Below are 16,272 nucleotides of genomic sequence, written 5' to 3'. Positions count from 1 at the left end.
GCCAAGAATTTAGTCTAATTCAGAAAATGGTGGAAATCTTATCTTTAGTCTAGTTAGGTGTTTGATTTTTTCATGTCCAAGGAGGATATTAACATATGTTTGTTGTTCTATTTGAAAATGAATTCTAAAAAAATGTAAAGAGAAGTATGTTGCCATCTTTTATTTTTATTAATTTTATTTTATTATTACTATTAAATATTTATTTAATTAACATTTTGATATGCCATGATTTTTCTTACTCTTCCCTTGTTTTAGTTAACTTCCCTTGTATAATAATACGTTGCTGAAAATCTTCTCTTTCTTTACTTTTTAAATAATATTAAGCATTCTGTGTTGTGCATTTCTAGGAATAAAGCTCACTCATTCTTCACACTGTATTGTTTTCAATGAATCAGTTATTTACAGGACAGCCCAAGAGACTAATGGTTTTCTTGACTATTTGCAATGCTGTTCTCCTCATGGCCTAATAAAGATGAACAGTATTTAACTGCCAGGCATCAGAGATCTCTTTATTTTAATTAGCAAGCGTGCTTTTCCTACCATTTTCCTTGGAACAAAATATATCCTAGAAGACTCCTTGCGCTGCTCCCTTAGCTGTTGATTTGGAGTGAATTAAAGGAAACATATGAAAGGTAAATAGCTAGGGAAAAAAATAAGGTCTAACATTAAACTATAAATGTTTCAGCATTTTGTTCAATCAAACCTAGGGGCCATGTCTTTTCAATGTCATGCTTTAATAAAAGTCTTTTTAGCCTATGTCTGTCTTTTCAAACAGGACAGACAAAAGCTTCCATTTTAAAAACAAACAGCTAAGTGATTTGCTGTATGCTTGCCATTAATAATAATGAATAGATTTGTGGTGAATTCCTCTCTTTAATTAGTACATTGCTATAACCTGACTGCTGTTGTTGCTGTTTGGATGAGTACTGTCTTATCATGCATCAGAGGACACCACTTGGAGGAATTCAGGAATCAAGTTATGAAAGAAAATATACCATGGAATATTATTTGGATTCTTTTAAAACACTTCAATATTTCACTGGGGTTTTTTTCTTTCTTTCTTTTTTTAAAGAAAGAACTAGCTGCTAGTGCTTTGAATAAACCCAGTGATAGGTATTGTATAAAACTGCTTTTAAATTAGATTTTCATAAAGGTACTTAGGAAAGGTTTACTTTACATAGCTGGAATCTGTATATGGACTTTTAAAAACAAAGCATTTTTAGGGCATTCACTTATTACTGTTCCTTAAATGTAGTGATATTTCAGGGTTTCATAGTTGAATAGGATGGAAAAGATTTTTATTAAAACCATATTTTTGTTAAATTTATATGATGTAATATTTTAAATTGTTTTCAATACTCTTACGGCTATTCTAGACAGAGCAGCATTTCAAAGCAGCAGTAACGTTGAAGTAGAAAAACATTACAGCAATAGCTGAATGTAAGGGAGAATGGAGAATGACCAGAAAATTTGTCAGAAGCTTCAGGCAATGAAACAATAAAGAAAAGAAAGGGTTGGCAAAAGTGAATATATTTTGATTGCAGCTGCACTTTTTAATGGAGACTTCTAGAGATTCATGAAAATATCTTTTTCAAGATAATACATATCACTCATATTATATAGACAAATCATTAAAAGATTAAAAGAATATAATAGAATGGCTAAGTCAAACATAAATTTCTTCTGTTTCTACAGATTTTATTAAAATATTCCATTTGAAGACCTTTAAACAAATTTATTTATTCTTCACATTTGGGGATTATTAAAGATTTTTCTCCAGAAGTTTTTCCATGTGGGCATAGTGGTCATCTGCTACTTTTGTGATTCTTTGGCCCAGGAATCTGCCTATGTATGTGTCTCCATGTAAGGTTCACTAAAATGAGGAAAAAAGACACAAATCGTGAATACTGAGTTTGAATTTCTCCAAAGTTGGTAGCGGATCCTCACCAGAAAAATGCAAAACCCATCTCCATTACTGCATAAGGAATGTTATCTCCTGAGTTATGGTTTATATCAAGATATATAAGAGAGAAATCACATGTTTAAAACAAATTCTTAAGAAAATATAATGGTTGTTCAAATACCTAGAGTGTGATGGATACTGTCCAGAGTGAATAGAAATTAGCCTGTCTTAGGACCTGTGCTTTCTAAATCATGGATAGTTAAATACCTTTGGCAAGAAATAATACTGAAATATATTAGAGAAATTCACTGTACTTTACACAGGAGTTTCTGTTTTTTAAAATGAATTATTGGTCTTCAGCAAGTTCCATGGCAGAAGAATCAGAAAGTATTTGCTGCATTATTCAGAGTGAGGATATATATATATATATATATATATTTTATTTTTTTTTTTTTTTAATGAGAGACACAGGAAATTCACATTTTAAAAGCATTAGATAAGCAGGATGAGCAGTTAGGCAAATGCCAGATTCCTCACAGGAAATAAAAATTTTTTGAAGTCTAGAAGACCACAGTGTTTTCTTGGAACATACAAATGTACATATGCAATAATCCATACAGTGTAGGAATTAAAATACTGGACATATTTTCTCAGTTCAATACAGTACAAGTGGAAAAATATAATGATTTTTATATAAAGATATATAATTTTACATATATGTTTATATTTAAATATTTGCACATATCTGTGCATAGTAAACATATGGATTTTTTTGTAAAGACAGCTTGTAATTCTGCATGCTGTTTTTTGATGGGGCTGGATTTTCAGATGGTACAAATCTGAAAATCTGTATGTTGCTAGCAGTGCAACATACAGGTTGTTAAATCACATGTTGGTTTTGGATACTGTGGTCAAACATAAATAAAAAATGAAATATGTTATTGTATTAGCTAAGGATTAATTCTTCCTCATTGGTAGTAAAGCCATGACTGAATTTACAAACTGTGAACAAGTAAATGGTTCTAAATCCTTTAGTATTTTAGTATATTATTTATATATGATATGTACACTGCAGAACAATTGCCCACTTGTTGCATGAGAACTGCTTCATGGGTTTCGGTATGTGACTGCCTGGAAAGTCAAGGGAGAAAATATGATGCCTGAGAAAGGACTGAGAATGAGAAAATTATTAGATTATACAATCATGAATTATAAATCTGTAAAATAAATGTGAAATTACTTCTAAACGTGTGACTTTTTATGAAAAATATATAGATGTACATATCTGTACGGACTATGTAAAATAAATATAATAATTATGAAGTCGTTTTTCAGTGTACTAAATTTACCAGACGTAAATCAAACATTGTCCCTAAGAAGATAAGATGCATTTGTCTAATCTTTCATTAGTAAAAAGTGTTTATAGATAAGCTTCCATCACTTCCAAAACTATCTTTGACCGAGGACAAAAGTTATCCAAATGTGACCTTGGAGATGGATAAGGGGCTACAAAAACTCCATATTTGGCGAAGAGGGAAAAAGTGGTTTTGCTGACTTGTATTCAAAGCATCAAAACTTTCTGATGACTCTAGGAGGTTTCAAATAGGTGCCAGAGATGGAAAATGGACAGAGATTGGGCTGTGTAGACAAGCTGAAAGTAAATATTTCACATAGATATTGAAATACATAATGTATCACACAAGCCTATAATTTGTTTGTAAACATAAACCATACAGCACTCATACCACAGTACACATCTGACTTCTCCATCACAAAGTATGTCCGAGTATGTAGACAAAAACAGCATAATGTCTCTGAAATTTTTCTAGAACTTGGTTTTTGTAGCACTCTGCCTACAGCTATAATTGATAGTGCACAACAGTGATGTGACACCTTTCTTGCAAGGTCTTTTGTGAAATACATCTGCTGTACAGTGGGAAAACAAAATAGGAGTCTTGACTAAATCTTATGGTAGAAAGGACTCAAACTGGGATACTGTTCAACACAATTTGCATATTATGCAGATGAAAAGCTAATGACAAAAGAATGTATTGGCAAACTCTGCCTTGTTATCTGGCACTGATGTGTGTAGCAGCATGAATACCTAGACATAAGCTTTACTAATATTATTTTGCAATTAAGAAAATAAAGTCAGAGAAATGCAGTGAGAACTGCATATGTAAATAAGATTCAGTTGTGATGAACCACATAATCCCATGCAATCCAAATAATTCAGTTCACTTTGGGACACAAGCATGATGATTTTGTGTTATTAATTTTGAAGGGTGGAAGGGGAAAGTAGCCAAGTGCTTATTGAATCCTCATTTCTAGTTTAAGCGGCTGCTTCTTCATCCTTGCTTTCCAGTTCTGAGTGTATTTCAAGGAACATTACTAGGAACAAAATCGAACACCATCAATATTAATGATCTGAACTAGAAAGATAGCTTTTAGTGTGCAAATTAATTACCCTAATCACAGGGTTTTTTGTATCCATTTTAATGAAATAACTATTTATTTCACTGAGTCCTTAGCTTTTCTTTTGCAAATAAGGCACATTTACATGATAAATACATGAAATTTAAATGGATGACTACATTAAATTGGGGGGGGGGAAGACCTTTTTAAATACAATTTTCATAGGAAAAACAGCTAGATTAATGGGTTGGTTAGCTGACTGGCATCTGTGATTAAATCTTTTTAATGTATGTCAAATAGAATTTAATGGACCTCAAGAAATGTCTACATAGTAATATTCAGGGTTTAGTGAAGATGCATTTTATCTCCTATTATTGAAGCGAAGGGAGATGAAGGCATATTGCTTGTTGATGCCCAGCACATTATGGAGACATTCTGTTTGAGAATAGTAGTGATATCAATTTGCATCTCTACTTTCCTGTGTTGTGTGTCCTTTCCCCTGAAAATGTTATTTTTTCTACCTGCAGGAATCTAAAACAAGAAACTCCACTCTGAAATGGTGGTTTCTGATTGTTTGCATGGTCTTCTGATTTAATCATCACATGTACATTAGCTTCATGCTATTGTTTTCTAATGACAACAAGAAAGGGAAAAATGCTTAGTTCAGGAAGACTTAAAACATATATTTTAGATTCTATGTGTTTTGAAAACTTTATTTATTGTAGCAAAGCTTTGAAGGGCTCCATATTCAACTGAGCAAGATTTAAAACACATTCCAGCTCATTTTTTGATAACAGTCCTGCAGAACAGAGCATCTTTCTCTGCTCGTTTTTTTTTCCACAGTCGAGCCACCAGAGACATCTACAGCTTCCTTTGATTTGAAATGATCAATGACAGCTGCGGCAGGCAGGCAGGGTGCCCCAGGCACAACGCAAACAAGTCTCTCTCCCAGCTCACTAGGATTTACATTTCAATTGCTGCCACAGTTTTAAAGATAATTATAACCTTTTTATATTAATATTTTTCTGCGGTGTCTCTGATATTTTAACTACATAAATATTAATTCAGCATATCAAGGAGAACAGCTTTCTTCACTGCAATCACTCAAACAAAAAATATCTCCCAAAAACATAGGGCATCAAACATGACATCTCACTCTCTAAGCATTAGCCACACTTTGGAGGAGGGAGTCTGCTGGATTTTATGTTGCATGGCTCTGCACTGTTTTAAACATTAGCAGAGAATAACCTTTCCTTTTGACTTGAGACCAAACTGTCCTGCTACAACAGCAAAATGTGTTCACTGTCTAAGCTGACATCTGTGGCTTATGTGGCTCCAAATAGTGTTTTACCATGGTGAAAAATATTCAGCTAGATAAAGCTGCCTTGATAAAATAGATTTTCTTGGAAAGAGAAAAGGGGAAATTGCTTCTGGTGGTGTTGAGAATTTCAAGTTTCATACTGCCTTTTTTTACTCCTGTTTCCACTCCAACCTTTTATACCATTCCCCTTTTGCATCAGGAAAAGCCATCACAGTGTACAAACAGATGTTGCTTTACCTACCCAAATAATGTGCTGGATCAAAATAAATTTTTTGCAGCCTGCCCAATAAAAGACTATTGACTTATCTAAGTCTTCCCCAAATCTCTTCTTCTTTTGTTTCTAATGCAACTACAACATTCTTAACTGGCCTTCAGTGCTGAGGAACCATCATAATTTTTAGACTCAAACACTTGTGGAAATAATGTTTTTTTTCCATAGCAACTGACAAATAAGTGGATTTAGTGTGTGTCACAAATAAATTTGATACCAATACCCATCAAATGTTACAAGGAGATCATTCTGCTGCACTTCTTGCTAATGTGCAGAGTTACAATCTTTTTATGGACAAGACTTTAATTTCCTACACACCAAAGCCATGAGCTTGAGCATCGCTTGAAGCTGACTAGAGGAATAAAACTGCTCTTGAAATATGCATGACTAACACATATGCTGCCAAGGGAACCTAGTATATTATGTATGACCCTTCTGTAATTGTAAGAAAATGATATTCATTTAAATGGATGTTTGTCACAGTTAAAGGTACACATAATGAGACAAAGGTCATGTGCCTAAAAACACAGGTTTAGCCCACTGTTTCTGGCCTTGTTTGAAAGGAGTATGACTTTTTCATAGTTGTTTCTCCTGCACATGTGATCTATAATTAGTAGCTTGATAGAGTCTCTGTCTTTAGTTTATGCCAAATACAGTCTTAAACTAAATGCAATTCTAGTATTGTGTGCATACATCTAGGCAGCATATTAAAATTCACATCAAACCTGACTGTCCTTTTTCAGCTGCCATTGTTCAGGATAGCTACAGATTTTTTTTCTTATTATTATTTGCCTTTATGAACTGTATATTTTCTTACTTTTTAAATAATCTAAGTCTCTTACAAGGGAGAGAGAGATTTTCAGCTTACAAAACAGCTGCAACATAGTTTGTCCATTTCTACTTCAGTCAACCCTCTTCCAAGCAAAGTAAGTTTTGAGCACCATGTTTTAATTAGTTTCTTCCTATACTGTAACATATTTGTAATGTGGATTTGGCTTTATCTTTGCATGAATGCATTCTCAGATTTCAGGGAGAGATGTTACACACAACACTGCACTCAGTGAAAGCCATAAATTAATAAATGCAGTAAATGTATCTTTTGATTAGTGCTGCAGAGCTTTGCCAGCAGCTTTCTTTCTTGGTTTAGGATCTCTGCAAAGATGCCTGAAACTTTCTTGCTATACTCATGACAACAAATATACAGCACTGAAAAGCCATGGGTCAAAGGAGAAAAAACTTATTTACCACAATTCAAATTGCTTATAGAAAAAAATCTACAAATTTCAAGACTTGTGATTCCTGCAGAAGTGACTCTAAGTCTGGAAGCTGTTACGCTCAAGGAGGTGGGCCAAGTTCATCTTGGTCTAATGCCATTGATTTAAAACCAAACTATCAACAGAACTGAAAACAGCTGATAAATGTTTTTTTTAAAAATCACAGTGGGTACTTGATCTTCCTTCAGGCCAAGACAATACTGATCAGCAGAGTGTTGTTTCTCTTAAAAGCCTATCTTATAACAGGCTTGAAGTCAGATTCTCTAGGATAGAAGAAAGAACTGAAGATATTTCAGAAGAGTTTTTTTTTTATACTGCTGGAAAAGAGTTTGAAAAAACAAGGTAATCAAGTATGAGAAAGCTCAAAAATGTCAGGACTTTATGTTCCCTGTGTATTGAGTTTCTGAGGAAGCAAGAAATGTTTGGATAGTTCTGTTTGGCCTCTCCTCTTCAGGATGGACATGAGTCCTCTTTGGACCTGGGCTCCGCCTCATTCTTCTTAACAGTTTGTGCAGGCTAATAGTCACATAGAGTACCTGCCCATATTCTTTGAAGCTCATGAAAATCTTGGGGGTTTTTCACTTAGGTTGCCATATAACATCTGAGAAACCCTGAAGCAAAAATAATTCTCTTTCCTTTTCTCATACCAGCAGTAAAAGAGTGGACTAGTAACTGCATCCCAAAGCAGGTGCATTTTTTTCTGCAGGTAAGAGAAATATCACTCAGTCTGCTGACATAGTTCAGGAAAAAAAAAAAAAAAAACCAAAACAAAAAAACCCAAACCAAACCAAACCAAAACAAAAAAACCCCACACCATCCTAAACTAGTCCCATTACCCACTATAAATAATTTCAAGATTTTTTTTTTTTAATTAAATTGCTGATTTATCCTATCTGGTATGAGAAATTCCCTGACTGAGAATATTTCTATCAATATAACAACTACGGAACAAAATCTGATCTGGCTTTTGCAGTGCTTTTTTTTTTGTCAGAGCTGAGGTCACAGAATGGGTTTTTGAATTCAGTCCAGCCCATGAAATAGAATGATGAGGACTGAAAATGCTGTAGTTTAACCTGAAGAAAATCTACAACTCTACAAGGCAAAAGCCTCTTGCCTTTTCAACTTCTTATCTTGCAGCATTGGTAGTATGTACCTTATTCCTGACAAAAGCTGCAGTCCATTTTCCTGTTGTCAGAGGCTAACATTTTCTAAAAATGTTCTCTAATATTCTATCTCAGATAAAGTGAACAGGAAAAATCAAAGAAAATTTGAAAAATATACTGGGCACAGTAACAGATGTACATCACTACACTACTTATGCCTCTAATTTAGGAATCAAGAAATCTTTATTAGCCTTCTGCAGGAAAAATATAAGATGTCACAAGCTTTGGTTATAACCAGCCCAAGACAGCGGGATATATTACCAAATACAATACTTACAGCAACAGCAGCACAAGGGGCTCTAGTAAGCATTGATAATTTAGCCTGTTCTGCCTAAATACAGGTGTACACCTGCAAGTTTCCTCTTAGCTTGAACAATACAAGGAAAAGGGACAGAAGGATTTGATGGAGGTTTTAGAAAGCTGAAGGTGATTAAAAACAGATGTTAAACCTTTCCACTTGTCCTAGGGTGACTGTTATGGTGTTTGTATCTCCAATCGTGTGTTCTGTTTACGTTTGATATTATGTTCTGTGCTTTCAGAACTGACTCTGAAAGTGAAGGTTTGTTTTGCTGTGTTATCATCTGGTTCACCTCCCCCCATGTCTGCTGGAAAGCTAGAAAAGGCTAGGGCTGGCTGGCTGGCTTTGCTTTGCTTGCTTGCTTGCTTGGCTTGCTTGCTTTGCCTGCTTTCTTGCTTTCTTGCTTTGCTTCCTAGTTAGGTTAAGCAGTCCAATTCTTTCCCTGGACTGTTGTTTTTTTTTTGTTTTTTTTTTTTCTTTTCTTTCCTCTTTCTGAATATCATTCAACCTGCTCTGGACTGGGATCTGGGAAACACCAAGGAACACCAGGAGCCTGCATTTGGTGATCTGCAGCAGCCATCCCCAGCGTCCAGACCCGGGCGACCACTCCCAGGAAAGACCTTCTGGATTTGTTCAGCTCTTCAGAGGGGTGAAAGAGTCTTGTTGTCATCTTGTGTTAATTGTTTTGGTGCTGGGGAGTGCTTTGTTGTTGAATAAACAGGTTCTTTTCCACTTCCCTCTCAGAGGAAATTTTTCCCTGAACCAGGTGGGTCGGGAGGGGCCGTGGGGGTTTCCTGGGGGCTCCTTTCAGGGGGTTTTCCCCAAATTTGCCCTAAACTAGGACAAATATTTTGGCGCCCAACTCGGGGCTCGAGAGAGTGGAAAAAACCCTGTTGTAATCATATTTTTGTTCCAATTATTTTGTCTGGGTATGGAGCAGTTACTGGTTATGTTGTTTGAATTAATCTTGTCTCTTGGGGTGAAGGCCTGCATGTGTCTCTGGTCCCTGGGGGTTTTTCAGATCTTAATCCCCCTGTGGTCCCTAGGTTTATTTTTTTATCCAGGAATAGCTCCGGTATTGTCCCTAATACGTAGGTTTTGCAGTAGAAGGGCACTGACCAGAATATCCATCGTGCTGTGCTTGGGTGTAATAGCTTCCAGAGGGTTTATAAAGGTGCTGAGGTCTGTTCCTGGAATGTATGGTTCATGGTTATGGTTGTACAGCCAGTTTGTTAGAGGGGAAGTAGGGGATGAGGCTTTTCAGCCTTTGCTTTCCTTCTTCTCCTCTGAATTTGTTACCTCCCTATTAGAGAATGTTCAGTTTCCCCTGACTGTTAAGGAGACCATCTTCCTGGTGTTTAATCTGGTAAGCTTTCTCTATACAGTCTGCAGTCTCTCTAGAATGAGGGCTGAGATTTCTAGAGGGGCTGATGAGACCTCTGACCCAGGAGTAGACCCAGGTGTGAGAAATCTTGAGTGGTGTGGGAAATGGGAGGATATGGGCCAAATCTTAAAGGAATTTTCTGACCCTATAGCCTCGGACTTTCCAAGTGAAAAAATTCAGAATCCGGCTGAGGTGGCGAAGTACCTGAAAGAGAAGTGCCATGATAACTCTAAGGAGAAAAAAATCATTGCAGTGAGCTGGGCCCTGGCATATGCTTATCGCACCCTGTTAGATACTGTAGGGCAGCAGACAGAGGAAGGGGGGCAGGGAGATAAATCAGCAGCTATCCCAGTCACTCAGGCTGCAGCCAACACCCCCGGCTCAAAGCCAGCAGCTAAACCAGACTCAGCAGCCAAGCCTCAACCAATGGCTGTTGCTACTAGCACAAGAAGTGGGAAGCGCACAGAAAAGACCAATTGACCAGTGGATGATGACGATGATGATGATAATGCAGGAGAGGGACCCTCAATGCCTGCTGACATAAAATCAGAAGTCAAAGCAACTGGTACAAGATCAGAGGTCAATACTGAGTCCTTTTCCCTAAAGGACCTTCGTGGCCTGAGGAAGGATTATACCCGACGACCTGATGAGTCTGTAATTAGTTGGTTGGTCCGTCTTTGGGATGCTGCAGGCGAGGCTACAATTCTGGATGGTACTGAGGCAAGACATTTGGGATCCCTGTCACATGATCCTGTTATTGATCAAGGAATGATGAGGGGGGCTAACCCTCACAGCCTCTGGGCACGGGTTCTGGAAAGTGTAGCACAAAGATACCTGTGTGCAGATGATCTTTATATGCAGCAAACCCAGTGGAAGACTATAGAACAAGGGATCCAACGTCTGAGAGAAATGGCAGTGGCAGAGATTATCTTCTCAGATGAAATAACAACTAGGAATCCAGATTTGGTACCATGTACATCTGTGATGTGGCGAAAACTTGTACGGCTTGGGCCACATGACTACGCTTCTGCCTTAGCAATAATGAAGCAAGATGAGAGGGATGAGACCGTGCTCGAAATGGCAAGGAAACTCCGAGCATATGCAGATGCTGTACATGGCCCAACCCATGCCAGAATTGCAGCAGTGGAAACACGTCTGCAGAAATTAGAGGATAAGATAGAGGAGAATCATAAGAGACTCAGGGAGGAGATAAAGGAGGACCTTCTCCAAATCTCAGCAGTACAGATCAGAGGTTCTGGTATCCAACGTAGACGTTCCTCAGATGGTGAGAGAAGGTACACCCCACGAACTGAGCTGTGGTTCTTCCTGCGCGATTGCGGAGAAAACATGAGGAAATGGGACGGAAAACCTACTGGTGCTCTGGCACAACGGGTGCATGAATTGAAGGAAGGTAAGACTCAGAGAGGAAGTGCCACCAAAAGGAGAGCAGCTCCAGTTGCCCGTAGCCAAACTGCCAGGCATGATGATGATGATGACATGTCTGATCCCCTTGAAGGAACCTCTAAGACATACGCCCAAGGCAAGAAGGATAACCAGGCTTAGAGGGGCCCTGCCTCTAGCCAGGTAGAGGCGAGGGAAAACCGTGTTTTCTGGACTGTGTGGATTCGCTGGCCTGGCACATCGGAACCACAAAGATATAAGGCTTTGGTTGATACTGGTGCACAATGCACGTTAATTCCATCAAGACACGTAGGGGCAGAATCTGTCTCTATTGCCGGTGTGACAGGTGGGTCACAGGACTTTACCGTGGTGGAAGCTGATGTAAGTCTGACAGGAAATGAGTGGAAGAAACACCCTATTGTGACTGGCCCAGAGGCCCCATGTATTTTGGGCATAGATTACCTTCGAAGGGGATATTTTAAAGACCCAAAGGGACTCAGGTGGGCATTTGGGATAGCAGCTGTAGCGACAGAGGGCATCCAGCAACTGAACACCTTGCCTGGACTGTCTGAGAATCCAACTACAGTAGGACTGTTGAAGGGAGAAGAACAAAAGGTACCAGTTGCCACTTCAACAGTGCATCATCGACAGTACAGAACAACTCGAGATGCTGTGGTTCCCATCCATAAGATGATCCGAGAGCTGGAGAGCCAAGGGGTGGTCAGCAAAACCCACTCACCCTTCAACAGCCCCATTTGGCCTGTGCGTAAATCTGAAGGAGAACGGAGACTGACTGTGGACTACCGTGCATTGAATGAAGTGACTCCACCACTGAGCGCTGCTGTGCCAGATATGCTGGAACTCCAGTACGAGCTGGAGTCCAAGGCAGCGAAGTGGTACGCCACTATTGATATTGCCAATGCATTTTTCTCCATTCCTCTGGCAGCAGAATGCAGGCCTCAGTTTGCCTTTACATGGAGGGGAGTGCAGTATACCTGGAACCGACTGCCCCAGGGGTGGAAGCACAGTCCTACCATCTGCCATGGACTGATCCAGACTGCACTAGAAAAGGGTGAGGCTCCAGAACATCTACAATATATTGATGATATCATTGTGTGGGGGAACACAGCAGCAGAAGTGTTTGAGAAAGGAAAGAAAATCATCCGAATCCTCCTGGAAGCTGGTTTCGCCATCAAGAAGAGTAAAGTGAAGGGACCTGCTCGAGAGATCCAGTTCTTGGGAGTGAAGTGGCAAGATGGACGGCGTCAGATTCCTACAGATGTCATCAACAAGATCACAGCCATGTCTCCACCAACCAACAAGAAAGAGACACAAGCTTTCTTAGGCGCCATTGGTTTTTGGAGAATGCACATTCCTGAGTACAGTCAGATCGTGAGTCCCCTCTACCTGGTCACCCGCAAGAAGAATGATTTCTGTTGGGGCCCTGAGCAGCAGCAAGCTTTCACCCAGATAAAGCAGGAAATTGCTCATGCAGTAGCTCTTGGCCCAGTCAGGACAGGACCAGATGTGAAGAACGTGCTCTACTCTGCAGCCGGGAACCATGGTCTGTCCTGGAGCCTTTGGCAGAAGGTGCCTGATGAGACTCGGGGCCGACCACTGGGATTTTGGAGTCGGAGCTACAGAGGGTCTGAAGCCAACTACACCCCAACAGAGAAGGAAATCTTGGCCGCCTACGAGGGAGTCCAGGCCGCCTCAGAGGTGATTGGCACAGAAGCACAACTCCTCCTGGCACCCCGACTACCGGTGCTGGGGTGGATGTTCAGAGGAAAGGTTCCCTCCACCCACCATGCCACCAGTGCTACATGGAGCAAGTGGATTGCTCTCATCACGCAGCGTGCCCATATTGGTAAGCTGAATCGCCCTGGGATTTTGGAAGTAATTACAAATTGGCCCGAGGGTGAAAGTTTTGGTGTCGCAGATGAAGAAGAAGAACCAGTGACACGGGCTGAAGAAGCTCCACCATATAACCAACTGCCAGCAGAGGAAACACGCTATGCTCTCTTCACTGACGGTTCCTGTCGCATCGTAGGGATGAATCGGAAGTGGAAAGCAGCTGTATGGAGTCCCACACGACGGGTTGCAGAGGCCACTGAAGGAGAAGGTGGATCAAGCCAGTTTGCTGAACTCAAAGCCGTTCAACTGGCCCTAGACATTGCAGAAAGGGAGAAGTGGCCAAAGCTCTACCTCTACACTGATTCATGGATGGTAGCCAATGCTCTGTGGGGGTGGCTAGAGAGGTGGAAAGAAGCTAACTGGCAGCGTAGAGGAAAACCAATTTGGGCTGCTGAAGAGTGGAAAGATATCGCTACCCGGGTAGAGAAGCTACCTGTGAAGGTTCGCCATGTAGATGCCCATGTCCCCAGAAGTAGAGCTAATGAAGAGCAGCAAAACAATCAGCACGTAGATCAGGCTGCAAAGGAGCCTGCATTTGGTGATCTGCAGCAGCCATCCCCAGCGTCCAGACCCGGGCGACCACTCCCAGGAAAGACCTTCTGGATTTGTTCAGCTCTTCAGAGGGGTGAAAGAGTCTTGTTGTCATCTTGTGTTAATTGTTTTGGTGCTGGGGAGTGCTTTGTTGTTGAATAAACAGGTTCTTTTCCACTTCCCTCTCAGAGGAAATTTTTCCCTGAACCAGGTGGGTCGGGAGGGGCCGTGGGGGTTTCCTGGGGGCTCCTTTCAGGGGGTTTTCCCCAAATTTGCCCTAAACTAGGACACCACTAAAATCTGAAAGAAGGAGAGAATTCAAGACCCCGCTAAATGTGCTTAGGTGACTGACTCCTTTGAAAACAGAGATATAAATTGCAAACTATGCTTTAGTGTTCTCAATATGCTCTGACAGCTTATACTACACACACCATTTCTAAGCCTAGCTTTTATGTAAATTAATCATGTTAATTAGTAGACAGCATTGAACTCATGCCATTAATCCTATTCTTTCTCTTGGAATGGAAGCAAAGTTTCCAGTTCAGTTAGAAAATGGGATGACTTGCTTCTTCTTTTTCTTTCTTTTATTTTTTTTTAATCTCTTGTGAGGATATAATATATATTTAATCTATCTTGAAACCTAAATAGAAGCTGTAAGAATTGTGTGTCTCACAAACACATAGTTATACTGTGCGCCCTTCATGAAAAGGGCATTCACATGAATATGCTGCTGCCTGCCAGTGGCAGTAACTCCTTTTCAGCAGCCAAAAGCTCCATGAGCTTTTCTTTTGCTTTGTGAACTATTAGAAAACCAAGAACAGAGATTAATAAGAGAAATTAGAGGAATCAGTGCCTAGCAGGATTTTACAATACATGAAATACATGGGGTTTTATTAAAAAAAGAATTCTAAACAGTTATTGGGCAGAAAGGTGGTGTCTCTGTGCATATTTTATGGGTTCCTTAAGAAAGATGTACACATACACAGTGCCATTATATTCAGGGTTCTCTGGAGACATTTTTTTCAATATTCCAACTATATCGATTACTAGAGGAATATTCCCAGGATTATCACCAAGACTGTCTTTCATTTTTCTCCCCTCAAGTAAATTAAGGAACAGTTTTTGGTTTATAGGTTTGTTGTTTTGTTTTGTTTTGTTTTTGTTTTTCTTATGATAACTCTAGAACTCTACTTTTTTTGCCTTTGTGATACGGTAGTGATGAAGAAACTTTTGTGAGATACAGCATAGTGCACCATGGTTATATGACCTTGTAAAATTTCACTGTTAGAAGCAGTTACCTGAAGGAACCAAATACTCAAAATCCTCTTCAACTCTACCTTTCAAAGTATAAATTTAGCTTAATTCTTTTATACTTGCACCATTACCTGTAAATCATTCTAAGCCAAATAGTAATTTCTTCAATGGCTTGTTTGGAAGGATTAGAAGGAAAAGGAACACTAATCTAGAATTATCAAGAATCTTCCATATTTAACTGACAAGACTCTTAAAATATCTACTGAGGCCAATAGGACATTTTAATTTCCCTAAATTTTAGTATGAAATAAACATAAATAAATAAATATTCAGTGTGGTTTGCTGAGGAACTTTTCCAAATATTCTTCCTCATATTATTACAAATCATAATGGTATCATTTTTACTACCTTTTTATCACAGTTTGAAAGCACATTTCTTGGTTTCTGACAAGGAATTTATTAGGAATTTACTAGGGGAAGCATGGTGAAACAGTGTTGTAGTGCGGGTAATGAATTATGGCATGTGCATTTAATGCCCTCTCATTGCTAATCGACATTAAATACTTGGAACCCAACTGGATTTGCTGTCATTGAACTAGGTGTAAAATGTTCTTTGCGTTCTCAGAATCACAAGTTTTACTATGGATCTGCTTCTAAGGTGCTTCACCCCTTGTCAAGGAAGAAATCCTCAAGCATTGTTAGCTAGAAGGGTACAAAACTAGTGTGGAAATCTAGTATAAATGTGACCCCCTGGAGCAGACAGCAAAAAGTCTAGAAACACAAGCAAAATGAACATTTAGTTGTTAATTGCATTCTTGGTTACTAATGTAATAATTCTAACACTGGTGTGAAAATGGTGTTGTTTATTAATTACTTTGTTCACTGTTGATTTTGTGTGCACAATTACAGCTTGCACCTTCATATTATTCCTACATTTGGCAATTATCATTTTTTACAAAGATGACCCTAGATGATTCCCTAATTAGTCTTGTTTTGTCATTTGTATAGGGTTTTTTTTTTAAGATTTATTGACCATTCATATGGATATTCTGGTTCACAACTCAATTGCACTAAAAAATTTGTGTCATTCTTAAGGTTGGTGGTTTCTTCATCAACCTTAAGGAAATATTCCTTACTATTCAG

The sequence above is a fragment of the Taeniopygia guttata genome, chromosome Z (assembly GCF_048771995.1).
Source record: "Taeniopygia guttata chromosome Z, bTaeGut7.mat, whole genome shotgun sequence".
NCBI lineage: Eukaryota > Metazoa > Chordata > Aves > Passeriformes > Estrildidae > Taeniopygia > Taeniopygia guttata.
This window is presented reverse-complemented; position numbering follows the sequence as displayed.